The following is a 14,100-nucleotide window of genomic DNA, read 5'->3' as shown; positions in this document are numbered from 1 at the left end:
ACCCTCAAGGCCACATTGGGCCATGTCTATCCTGAGTACTCCTTCTTCAGGGTGTCCCTCCATGCTGTGAGTTTTCCTTCTGTGTAGGTAGACATGGTGTAAAACAATAGTGCACCACTCAGATACCCCCTCTAAGACTGGACACTTGTTTTCCTGCTGCCAGCAGTGTTGGCCCGTGATGGCTCACAGCTGAGGCCCTCTCAGCAATTGACCTCAGCCACACAGAGCTTCCTCACCTAAGTTCAGACCCTCTGCCAGGGGATAGCCCGCAGCAGGGTACAAAGGCCCAGCCTCCTTGCCTCAATCTGGACAACCTTGCAGGGGATGTCCAGAGCTCCCCTTAGGATCAACTGAGGTCTCTGTGCAGTTACATTACTGTTCAACTTCTCTCATTTCTTTTACTCCTTCATAGGTGTGGCTCCTGTGAACACTCCCATTACACCTGGTATGCAGACCCTCATTGCATAGTCTAGAGAACACAACTTAAGACAGCAAATCTGAGTAACTTCTAAGACTTCCAACTAAAGTCCCCTCATTGATTCAGCCAGATCTGTGTACCACTGCTTTAGTCTGCTCAGGCTGCCATAGCAAAGTACCGTCAACTGGGTGGCTTAAAGAGCAGAAATTTATTTCCTCACAGTCCTGGAGGCTAGAAATCTGAGATCAAAGTGTCATTGCTATGGCCAAATGAAGAGATCTTTTATTATAGAAACTCTAAATTTTCTTTTTTTCAGTATTTTAACTTTATAACCCCTGATTATAATCGTTTTTGCCCCTTAATCATAGACAATAGATTGTTTTTAACCTGAATCATAGAAATCTCCTACTCCCTGCTTTAGATAATTACCCTAAAACTTGTGGTTCATACTTGTTGATTGTAATCACTGAAGTCTAATATTCTTTCCAACCCGTTCCGGACCTAGCTCCTGGACAATTATTGTCATCTGAATAACCGGTTAAACATCCACAAGCTCTACAGAGCTGACAGATTTTCCATCATGTAACCGCCTTACATTTATAGCTTTGAGCTCTGCTTTTTAAAGTTAACACTTTTAAATTTATTAATTAAAATCTATTTTTCTTCATTTACGGCCCTTGGGGATATAGCTGATACCCCAGAAAGATTACCAGTCCCAATCCAAGAAGCCAACAGAGGCTTTCAAGCAGACCTCAGTCTTCCAGGTGGATCTTGAGACCCCTTCTTCTCATCTGAGATCAGACAGGATGAGAGTTCTGCTACTCTCCCAATAGATAGGGACAGCTCTACACCCCTGCCCAGCAGGAAGCAGACACAGAAGAAAAGACCTCCTGTCCCTCAACTTCCCATAGAGATTTAATGGGGATCACTTCTCTCAAGGGGGAAACAAGGCAGGCGGGGAGTTAGAGATAGGCGTCACGTCTCTGCATTCTTGCATGTCCAACACAAACCCTAGAATGCAACCACCCAAAGGACCTCCCCTCTCCACCCAAAACTTTCCATTCTCACTGTAATTATCTACCCCTATGAGGAACAAATGGGTACAAAATATCCAACTAGATTGAACCGGTCATTCACACCTGAACAGTGAAGGCCACAATGACCTTCATTTCACCTGGGCCTCATTATACCCTCATTATAATATCATACATATGCCTGGAAGTTCATTAATATTAGAACAGACTGAATTCTGGGAAGGAACATGCACAGTTTAAAAAGATGAGGTAATAGCCTCTTGTCAGTCACAGGTGTCAGTCAAATGGCCCCATGCCTGTAAAGAAATGACGCATTTGAGAGAAAAAGAAATAAAAATTACCAAGGCCACCTTAGTCGGAGCCCTTGAGCCATTCTCAACTGCTCAGGTCCACTCCAAACTCTTTGGAGTGTACTATCTCCTCTAATAAACTATTCTTTCACCACTTTATTTCTGTGTCTCGTTCAATTCTTTGCTCAAGAACCTGGACACTGCTCCAAGGAGGACTCACTCTCTGGTAACATCATTGTGGGGACAGAGCCAGGAGTGCAGTTTTCAGGCTCTCAGCCACGTGGAAAGGTGCTGGCTCAGGTAGTAAATGGCCATCAACTGTGATTGGATCGCCATCAGCTGTGGCTAGTTGGCTGTGAGCTGTCACCAGTGAGCCATTGGCCACTAATATAACTGCCGTGGCTACGCTAGCAGAAAAATGGGGGCTAACATGAAGATGGTGGCTGAGCCTGCAAGAGTGGATTGCAGTCAGTAAGTGAGGTTGGTTGGCAGAGAGAAGTGGACGGCAGGTTGTGGATAGTGTGGCTCCTGCTTCCTGCGTCTCCAACCCAGTAGCCAGCAAGACTATAGTGGTATGACTCCCATATCTGTGGCTCTGTGGATGTTCCTTTTAGGCCTCACCATGTCCTGCGTTCTTATGTGGGGAGAGGGACCAGAGACCCCGCATGACACCCTGCATGACAAATGGCACAGCAAGCAGGGTACGGTGCCGGCCAAAGCTCTCCAAAGAGCGATGGAGCAGTTTGTGTGTATGAACACTCAGTCTCAGGAAGACCAGGAGGAACAGCTGTCAGACAGCTGGACCCCTGTGGAGGGGTGGGAAGATGTGGAGGGTCCTCCAACCAGCATAGGCCGGAGAAAGCGAAGGTCGTTGTGGCCCTGTAGGCTGGGAAGTGCTTTCTGAGGCCCTCACCCCTAGGTTGGGGAGGACTTGGAGTCCTCCTATTGCAGAGATGGCACACATTGCGAGGCTAATGCACAGCCCTGACGAATGACTATGGACTATGGGGAATAGCCTTCCATCCCTGATTTAATGGACCGCTTGACTGTTTTCTTGGAAACATACCACCATGTAGTGGAACTGGCGGATGTTTGCTTTTGTGTCTTGATCAACCACCATCGAGAATATGTGAGAATCCTGGCTATGCCCAGGAAGTCTGGCTGTGCCCAGAGAGAGTGACAGTGCCCAGAGAGCCTGGTTATGCCCGGGGAGACTGGTGGTACCCTAAGAAACTGTCATGCAGGGTGTCATGTGTGTGTCAGGTTCTAATGTGCGGAGTGGGACCAGAGACCCCACATGACACCCTGCATGACAATCATCATGGTTGGTTTCTTCTGAGGCCTCTCTTTTTGGCTTGTAGATTACCATCTTCTTCCCATGTCTTCACATGGTCTTCCCACTGTATCTGTGTCCTAATTTCCTGTTTCTTATATGAATCCTATATGACCTCATTTTAACCTAAATGCCTTTTTAAAGACCCCATCTCTAAATTCAGTAACTTTGTGAGGTACTGGGAGTTAGGACTTAAACACCATAACCACCTCCAAAACCTGAATTCCTTCCCCCACAACTCCCTGTGTTTTAGCTTTATATGGTCCAGTATCTAGGCTGTGAGCAGATGAGTTTGAATGCTTGAATCTCTAAGTACTTAACTTCACTCATTGGCAAATTGGATACAACTGCAATGTGTCACTCTAAAGCATAATGAATAATATCAATGTCAGTACAGGATATATAAAATATAAAGTGGAATTAAGATGTACTCATTTTGAGTGAAAAAAGACTGCTGCATCCCTTTTGATGCAGCCAAGGTATCAAATCAATGGGGGAAGATGGATGGGTCAGTGGGGCCAGGATAACCAAAAGTCATGCTAAAATAAATGAAGTTGGAGCTTCTTTGTAATTGTTATTAGTGTGAAAAAGAAAACCATGAGAAATTATTCTGTAATTTTGGTATGGTGTGGGGACAGAATCCCAGAGAGTAGTTTTCAGGCTTTCATTCTCACATGGAAAGGTGCTGGCTTGGTTATTAGATGGCCATCAGTTGTAATCCGCTGTGTCTGGGTGGCCATCAGCTATTACTGGTTAGACATTAGCCACTAATATAACTGCCATGGCTACGCTAGGGGATTGGTTGGTTGGTTGGCAGACAAGCGTGGATGGTGGATTGTGGATCCCACTTCCTGTGTCTCGCCCAGCCACCAGTGAGACTGGGGTGCAGGAAGACCCCTCATTGGGTTACTGGCAGATGTTTGCTTTTGTGTCTCCACCAGCCGTGAGCGAGAATATAGTGGTATGACTCCCCTATCTAAGGTTCCTTTGGTGTTCCTTTTTGGCCTCGCTATATCCTGCCTTCTGGTGTGGGGAGTGGGACCAGAGTCCCACTCCCTGCATAACATATGGGAAGCACCTTCCTAAGAATATCACAAAACCCAGGAGCAATTTCTTAAAAGGGATAAATTCAACTTCATAAAGAAACCACCACTTAAATCCTGAGTGGTGTGCAGCTGACTAAGACTAGAGACAAAGCCACACAGCTGAACACCTTCCCTTTCTTCCCTAAGCTGATCATCCGGCAGGTGTTTGACAATAGCAGCATCTACAACATGGACATGCTTGACATCGCAGAGAAAAACGATACTCTCACTTCCTGGAAGGTGTCTGCCATGTTACAGCTTGTGTCTGCAGATGGTTACCCACCTGTTACATCAGCACCCCGTCTACATTAATGAGTACAGCAGGTAATGACTTTGTGGAGACTGATTATACCTTTCCACTTGCTGTAAAGGTCAAGGCCATTCATGGCTAGTTCATCTCCATTTGTGGCTGCTGCCCATGGCTGCTGCCCCCACTGCTGTTCCTGTTGCTCCCGCAGCCACCAGAAGAGGATATGGGATTTGTTCCCTCTGACTAATCACCAAAAAGCAACCAACTCATCCAGCTTTATTTGTGAGAGAAAGAGATTAAGGCTTACTTCTTTTTTAAAAATCTGCATAGAAACAAAAACACAATAAACAAAGCCAAAATTGTGGGAAACTATAATAAATACTACTGAAATGCTAATTTTCCCAATTTAGAATTTCTACAGATTAACAAGGAAATAATCCAATGAACAAATGGGCAAATGATGGAAACAGTTCAGAGATAAGGACATAGGAATGATTCCTAGATCTTTTTTAAAGTACTCAACTTCACTAAAAATAAGAGAAAGTTCCATTAAGTTCAATGAAGATAATTTGGGATACTGTATTTTAGCTATCATAATGGTAAAGAATGAAAAAAATAAAAAAATGTGAGCATACAGGATTGTTGAGGGTGTGGGGAAAACGGGCACTCTCATGTAACATCGATACAGGTGTGTATTGTTACCTTGTCAATGGAGGGCAATTGGTAATATTCATAAAAATAAAAATGCATCACCCTCTGACACAGAAATTCTAGAAATCTTCCCACATAGTGTGAAATGAAACTTTCACAAAGATCTTTATTTCAGCATTGTATCTAAGAGCAAAAGGCCTGGGACAGAAACTGATTGTTGTTATACCCCAGTATCCATTCTACCGCCCTTCCTTCTTAATAGAACCCCAAATTTTTAACCGGCTCCCTGAATTATGACTACATTTCACATCCTCCCTTGCAGCTAGGTATGGCTTTGTGACTAAGTTTTGGAAAACAGGATATAACTGAAATAACTTTGTGTGCTGGGAAGTGTTCTTCTGAAAGGGCACGAGAGGTGATCTGGTGTGTGTTTCTCCACTGATCTTTCTTTAGGCAGGAATGCAGAAGTAAAGGCTAGAGCTTAAGTGGCCATCTTCAAACACAAGGAGAAATTCATATACTAAGAACAGCGAACAACAAGATAGAATGATCTTCCATCTCTGAGACTGTAGCTACCAATACTAGCCCTGAACCACTTAACTTTGCACATCTTTTTCATGATATAAACTTCTATCTTGTTTAGGCTACTAAGTCATTATTTTGGATACTTTAAAAAAGACTTTGTTAAAATAAATCATAATATATACACAACTTTAACATTGAACAACTCTTAAAAGAATGAGGGAAATCTACTGAAGTATGCTCAATAGCAGGTATATGTTTTATATGAAAAAAGCTAGATTGAAAAAGGTGTTATAGTTTGTTACCATTTCTGCAAAGAATACAAATAAACTGTGTTTTTGTTGATGCATAGAATATCTCTTTCTAAAAGGGCATAAGACACTGGTGACAGTAGTTCCCTCTGATCAAGGGACTTGGGGAACTGGATAAGAGAATGAGAGACTTCTAGCTCTATGTTTTTTTGTATCTTTCCAATTTATTCTTTGTGCCCATTTTCTATTTAAAATAAGAAAATGAAAAGATGCAGCTGAGGTGATCTGGTGTATTCCTCAACTTGGGGATGAGGCAGAAAGATGGAAACAGCTGGGGCTGGGTGAGAAGGGCGGAGGGGTCAGTCATGTATAGGGGGTGGCACATGCATCACAGTCTAATTGTTGACCGCACACCATTAGAATCAGCAGATGGGGCAGATGATGCAAATGAATAAGGCATTAGCAGAAATCCAGGGACAACCGGAGAGCCGGCCATGGAGGAATTTGTGTGATAAATCTGAGAGGCCTAGGTTCTGACTATAAGTGCTTTCTGCCCAAGTCAGAGAAATCAGAAGTGGTTACTTCTAGAGAATAGCAATGTGTGGCCCTGTGTATATTGAGGGCAAAGCAGGAAAGTGATTGAATTCTGTAGCAATCCGCTGAGTGTGACAATTTGTTTACTGTAATGAAGCGTTTTTCCCCCTTCCTCCAGCATAGAGTGTTTTTGATAGATATATTCTTAAAAGTAGAAGCTGGAGGAGTGTTTCATTTTCTGGGTACAGAAAACACACTTAAGCAAGGTAATCAGAAGTAGGTTGTTGATTATTTTAAAGACGCCAAAAGGCAGTGAGGAACCACAACCTTCAGGTAACCCATGGGTCAACTGCAAGAAAGACCCAGTATTCTTGCTTTTCACCAGTGTGCTAAGTAAATTGGTGTCACATGCTGCTTGAAATATAGACTGCTAATCAAAATCAGACTGAATGAGGAGTAACTCCAGTCAGGATCATTAATATGAACTGCCTAATTAGTATGCAGCCAAGTAGTTCAGATATGTGTATATGTGTATATATGCGTGTGTGTGTGTGTGTGTGTGTGTGTGTGTGTTTGTGTGTGGATTTAGATGTTTAAGATTGATTTTTAAGTCTTCTCTGAAGACAACAATAAACCCTATGGACATGTTTGCTCAGCTTCAAAAATCTGTGCCACACACCTAGTGAAATGACTTTTTAAAAATTTGGTAATGCTAAGTGCTAGTGAGAATGTGCAGCAAATAAAAATCTCACATAATGCTGATGGGAATATAAAATGGTACAAACACTCTGGAAAGTTTTTTTTTTTTTTTTTTTTTTAAATAAAGTTTGACACGCACTTAGCAGAGATCAAGAAATGAAGGGGGTTTTTATGCTCCTTACCCCCCATCCCCATGAAAACTTAGATTTACATTAAACCCTGCATGTGAATGTTTATAGTGGCTTTATTCATAATCATAAAAATCTGGAAATAATCCAATGTCCTTTAACTGATGGCTGGAGAGACTGTGGTATAATTAGGTACTACTCAGGAATAAAAAGGAAGGAACTGTTGAACACACAACCACACTGAAGAATCTCAAATGTATTATGCTGAATGAAAGAAATTAGACTCGAAACACAATGTATTGTATGGTTTAATTTACATGATAGTCTAGAAAAACTACGAATAGTGACAGAAAAGAGACCAGTGGTTGCCAGGGGAGGTTGATGATACAGTTATTTCTTTCCTTTTTTCTCTCTTCTTTTTCTTTCTTTTTTTTTTTTTTGAACTAAAGTTTATTGGGGTGACAATTGTTAGTCAAGTTACATAGATTTTAGGTGTACAATTCTGTATTACATCGTCTATAAATCCCATTGTGGGTTCACCACCCAGAGTCAGTTCTCCTTTCATCACTATATATTTGATCCCCCTTACCCTCATCTCCCTCCCCCTAAACCCTTTACCCTCTGGTAACCACTAAACTATTGTCTGTGTCTATGAGTTTTTGTTTCTCATTTGTCTTGTTCTTTTGTTGTTTTTGGTTCACATACCACATATCAGTGAAATCATAGGGTTCTCTGCTTTTTCTGTCTGACTTATTTTGTTTAGAATTATACTCTCAAGATCCATCCATGTTGTCACAAATGTTCCTATATCATCTTTTCTTAGAGTTGAATAGTATTCCATTGTGTATATATACCACAACTTCTTTATCCATTCATCTATCGAAGGACATTTTGGTTGTTTCCATGTCTTGGTCACCGTAAACAAAGCTGCAATGAACATTGGAGCACACATGTCTTTATAGATAAATGTTTTCAGATTTTTTGGGTAGATACCCAGGAGAGGGATTGCTGGGTCATATGGTAATTCTATTCGTAATTTTTAGAGGAACCTCCACACTGCCTTCCATAACGGCTGCACCAATCTGCATTCCCAGCAACAGTGTATGAGGGTTCCTTTTTCTCCACAGCCTCTCCAACACTTGTTACTATTTGTCATGTTGATGATAGCCATTCTGACTGGGGTGAGGTGATATCTCATTGTGGTTTTTATTTGCATTTCTCTAATGATTAGTGATGAGCATTTTTTCATATGTCTATTTGCCATTTGTATGTCCTCTTTGGAGAAATGTCTCTTCAGGTCCTCTGCCCATTTTTCAATTGGCTTGTTTGTATTTTTGTTGTTGAGTTTCATGAGTTCCTTGTATATTTTGGATATTAGCCTCTTATCTGAGGCACTGTTTGCAAAGACCTCCCATTCAGGTGGTTGCCTCTTTATTTTGTTCATGCTTTCTTTTGCTGTGCAGAAGCTTTTAAGTTTGCTATAGTCCCATTCATTTATTTCAGCTTTTACTTCCATTGCCTTTGGAGTCAAATTCATAAAATGCTCTTTGAACCCAACGTCCATAAGTTTAGTACCTATGTTTTCTTCAATGCAGTTTATTGTGTCAGGTCTTATGCTTAAGTCTTTGATCCATTTCGAATTAATTTTGGTACATGGTGACAGATAGCAGTCCAGTTTCATTCTTTTGCACGTGGCTATCCAATTCTCCCAGCACCATTTATTGAAGAGGCTGTCTTTTCTATATTGTATGTTTTTTGCTTTGTCAAAAGTTATCTGTCCATATTTATGTGGTTTTATTTCTTAGTTCTCAATTCTATTCCATTGGTCTATGTGTCTGTTTTTCTGCCAATACCATGCAGTTTTGATTATTGTAGCCCTGTAGTACAAGCTAAAGTTAGGGAGTGTGATACCTCCAGCATAGTTCTTTTTTTCTTAAGATTGTTTTGTCTATTGGGGGTCTTTTGTTGTTCCATACAAATCTGATGATGTTTTGTTCTATTTCTTTAATAATGCCATTGGGATTTTGATGGGGATTGCATTAAATCTGTATATGGCTTTGGGTAATATAGCCATTTTAACTATGTTCATTGATCCAATCCATAAGCATGGAATATCTTTCCATTTCTTTGTGTCTTCTTCAATTTCTTTTAAAAATGTCTTGTAGTTTTCATCATATGGGTCTTTCACATTCTTGGTTAAGTTTATTCCTAGGTATTTTATTCTTTTTGCTGCAATTGCAAAAGGAATTGTTTTTTTCTTGTTTCTTTTTTTGAGATTTCATTGTTAGTATATAGGAATGCAATGGACTTTTGTACATTGATTTTGTAGCCAGCAACTTTACTGTATTCGTTGATTGTTTCTCATAGCTTTTTGGTGGAGTCTTTAGGGTGTTCTATATATAGCATCATGTCATTTGCAAAGAGTGACAATTTAACTTCTTCATTCCCAATTTGGATGCCTTTTATTTCTTTCTCTTGCCTGATTGCTCTGGCAAGGACTTCCATCACTATGTTGAAAAGCAGAGGTGATGGGGAACAACCTTGTCGTGTTCCTGAACGTAGAGCAAAGGGCTTCAGTTTTTCACCATTAATTATGAGATTAGCTGAGGTTTTGTCATATGTGGCCTTTACTATGTTAAGGTATTTTCCTTCTGTACCTATTTTATTAAGTGTTTTAATCATAAATGGATGTTGTATCTTGTCAAATGTTTTTTCTGCATCAATTGACATAATCATATGATTTTTGTCCTTTATTTTGTTTACGTGAGGTATCACATTGATGGATTTGCATATGTTGAACCATCCTTGTGCCCCGGGGATGTATGCCACTTGGTCATGATGAATAATCTTTTTAATGCATTGTTGCATTCAATTTGCTAGAATTTTGTTTAGGATGTTTGCATCTGTATTCATCAGAGATATTGGTCTGTAGTTTTCTTTTTTGTGTTGTCCTTACAAGGTTTTGGTATCAGGGTAATGTTGGCCTCATAAAATGAGTTGGGGAATACTGTCTCTTCTTCAATTTTTTGGAAGAGTTTGAGCAGGTTTGCTATTAGATCCTCTTTGAAGGTTTGGTAGAATTCACTAGTGAAGTTATCTGGTCCCGGACTTCTGCTTTTGGGAAGGTTTTGGATGTCTGATTCAATTTCGTTCCTGGTGATCGGTCTGTTTAGATTTTCCAGTTCTTCGTGGTTCAGCCTAGGAAGGCTGTGTGTTTCTAAGAACTTGTCCATTTCTTATAGGTTATTGAATTTGGTGGCATATAGTCCTTCATAGTATTCTTGAATGATCCTTTGTATTTCTGTGGTGTCTGTGATAATGTCCCCTTTTTCATTTCTGATTTTGTTTATTAGTATCTTCTCTTTTTTTATATTAGTGAGTCTAGCCAAGAATTTATCAGTTTTATTAATCTTTTCAAAGAACCAGCTCTTCTTTGCGTTAATTTTTTCTTTTGTCTTTTTGTTCTCTATTTCATTTAGTTCTGCTCTGATTTTTATTATTTCCTTTCTTCTGCTGACCTTGGGTTTCATTTGTTCTTCTTTTATAGTTCTTTAAAGTATAACATGAGGTTATTTATTTGGGATTTTTCTCGTTTCTTGAGATAGGCCTGTAATCTTTCTTTTTTAAAAAACTTTTATTTAAGTGTGTTTTGCCAGGACCCATCAACTCCAAGTCAAGTAGTTGTTTCAATCTAGTTGTGTAGGGCGGAGATCACAGTGGCCCATGTGGGGATTGAAATGGCAATCTTGTTATTAAGAGAACCACACTGTAACCAACTGAGTTAACTGGTCACCCCAATAGTACAGTTCTTTATCTTGATTTTACTGAATGCAATATGCATTTGTCAAACCTCATAGAACTGCATAGTGTGAATATTATTGTATGAAAATGATACCTCAATTAACCTTACTCTCAAATAAAAAGCCTGTAGCTCAAGAGAGTTTTTTGGGATAGTGGACATGTTCTGAATTTCATCTGGGTGGCAGTTACACCGGTATATATATACATATACATATACATATACATATACATATACATATACATATATATATATGTTAAACAATTCATTGAGCTGTACATTTTAGATTTGTATACTTTATGCACTCCACTGTATGTATTTTGTATATTATTTTAAAAAATAAAGAAGCAAACATGTCTGGGCACACCTTATACTGAGAGAGAGAGAGAGAGAGAGAGAGAGAGAGAGAGAGAGAGAGAGAGAGGGAGAGAGAATACTGGAAGAGAGAGGATAGGATTAAATGACTCATACAACCATGTTGGGATTGATATAAGGCCCTAAGTATGATGTTTGATGATGGCAGGAAGGAAGGTTGTGGAACCAGAGACAATGTCACCAATGTCACAATCTTGCTTAAGGCTGACCTTTTGTATCAACATGTGTTTGTGGGTTTCTTTTTTTCTTTTATATTTTTGTCAATTCAGTTCTGCCTTTGACAGCTGCTTTTCCATTTCCAGAACTTTGTCTAACAAATCTGCTGAGGAGAAAGGGGCAAAAAGAGAAGGCCTAGCTCTGGGGACAAAGACATGTGGGTTCAGTCACCAGGTTCAATACTTAGAAGTTATAGGACTTTCAGCAAATTTCTCCATACTTTTCCATCTGAAAGATTTTTTTCTCTATGACACACATTTACACAGAAGTCTTGGTATCTCAGGGATCTTCATGAACATTATAGATCTTTCAGCAATGACTTTGAAATACCCCATTTTGTAATGGCACTCTTTTTAGAGGATTTGAACGATTTCCATAGTGTACTTTCTGGAGCAGTAATACAGAACTTCATGGCCTCATTATCAAACCATCTGCCCAGGGCCAGTTGATTTGGATGACATCGATTCTGTTAATCCTTCCCTGGACCTCAGTGGGTCAGTCTCACTTATTTTGTACAGAACAAATACTACTACAGCTCCTACACATTCCAGCTTTATTTCTAGAACTAAGCAAAAGTTAAAATGTGTGTCAATCCACACTAGGAATCTACAATAGTCATTTGTGAGCATGGTGGACTGCTCTTAATGTGAATGTCAAGATCATGTGCCTGACCCCTGAGGTCAGAGAGAAAGGGAACTTCAATATAATCGTGAATATATTAAAATATAGTGCTTTTTGTTGTTGTTGCTTTTTGTATTTTGAGTAGCAAATAGAATTTATTTTCAGGTCATTAGTCATTTTGAGCTTTTTGTATCCAATGGATGTTCATTGTTGTTCACCTTCAACCTGCTGCCATCAAACGCTGGACTTATCCCAGAACTACAGAATGCAATCTGGGCGATCTACGTAATTGTCTGTCATAAGCCTTGGGGGCTGCTTTTCTGTGCCCGGACACTCCACCACCTATCCGTTTGAGTTGAAACTCTTCCCTCTTTCAGTCCAGTGGTACAATGAAGCAAGTTACTTGGAGCTTGCTTCAGTAATCCTACCTGAGGTTCCAATAGTTGTAAGGTGGGTTAACGCGGTGAAGGGTTAATCAGGTGAATGTGATGAATAAAATATTTTGTTTCTTAGCTTAGTTTTGCCTGGTACCATTTGTCTCTGTGTAAAGAAAATGTAAATGACTCTCCTGTCATCTTCGATGAGGACTGACAATTAAGTTCGTGAACTCTTCCTAGAAAAAGTGCTCCATACCTCATTGCTGGATATCACTGTGGTCACCTTCGAAGTCCTCCCCTTGGGAAGCTATGCACTGACACCAGTGCCTCGTCCACCCTTCAAAGCAATGTTGGAACTCTTTCTGGAATGGCCATCAGAGCTGTCCTCGTATTACCCTGATGTCCTGAATGTCATCAAAATGTCTTCGTTTCAATATTTCCTTTATCTTCAGGTAAAGAAAGAAGTCATTGGGGGCCAGATCAGGTGAGTAGGGGGGGTGTTCCAATGCAGTTATTTGTTTACTGGATAAAAACTCTCTCACAGACAGTGCCATGTGAACTGGTGCATTGTTGTGAGGTGAGAGCCATGAGTTGTTGGCGAAAAGGTCAGGTGGTCTAACTTTCTCACGCAGCCTTTTCAGCACTTCCGAATAGTAAACTTGGTTAACTGTTTGTCCAGTTGGTACAAATTCATAATGAATAATCCCTTTGATAGCAAAAAAGGTTAGAAACATAGTTGCAACAAGTTTGCAAACTTAATTGTCAGCCCTCGTATATTGTATTGAATTACCAATATAATTGTAATCAGCACTTCTGGAAAGTGCTGATGGCCTACATTGCACTTGTTTGTGTTAATCGATGTTAATTACAAAGCAAGCACAGGGGTTAACAAATTATAATGGGCTTAATTAAGCTTGACAGTAACAAATGGCATAACCTTAAAGTTATGACCTGGTTAGAGGAACAAAAAAGGATAAAAGGGGCCAATCATTACATAGAAGTTCGTATTTATATACTGGCCAACTACAGAAAATGAATAATGTAATGAGTTTATTGATTTTGCTAATTGTCAACTTTAGCATTTACCAATGTGGCACTACAGGGACACTAGGGACAGGGACAGTAGATCTCAAAGGAAGAACTGCATGCAGAACAGAAGTGGAGATGGCATTTCTGCTGCATGCACAACTAAAGCAAAGGTGTGGCAGTGGGCATACAGATAATGTGTTCAGAGCATTCATTCTTCTATGCATCTGCTTTATTGATTTAAGTTCTACTGAAGGGGGTGGGTGGTAAGGAAAGTAGTGATGTAGGAATATTTCTCTGTGAGCCCCCAAATGATGTAAGGGATTTTTGAGTGAGTGCCAGGAATGTGTCTCATGAGACCGAAGAATGGAAACATGGACCCAGGAGAGGCAAGAGTTTTAAAAAGAGGATAGTTTATTGAAAGCAAAGCATCAGAGCTCACCAGCGGGAGGGGGTCCTGAATGGGGGTGCCCAGGGACTGAGGCTAAAGT

General features: G+C 40.2%; 1 pseudogene across 1 annotated transcript in view; it reads left to right on the top strand.

Annotated features, from left to right (window-relative positions):
* Positions 1-4,472, top strand: part of LOC308490985 (deleted in azoospermia-like) — a 34,270-nt pseudogene extending 29,798 nt beyond the window's left edge. The window contains exon 3 of the transcript in view: positions 4,308-4,472. The product of the transcript in view is annotated as a deleted in azoospermia-like (transcript). The remainder of the gene's footprint in view (positions 1-4,307) is intronic.
* The last annotated feature ends 9,628 nt before the right edge of the window (positions 4,473-14,100 follow it).

The sequence above is a fragment of the Rhinolophus hipposideros genome, assembly GCF_964194185.1.
Source record: "Rhinolophus hipposideros genome assembly, chromosome: 22".
NCBI classification, from domain to species: Eukaryota; Metazoa; Chordata; class Mammalia; order Chiroptera; family Rhinolophidae; genus Rhinolophus; species Rhinolophus hipposideros.
This window is presented reverse-complemented; position numbering and strand designations above follow the sequence as displayed.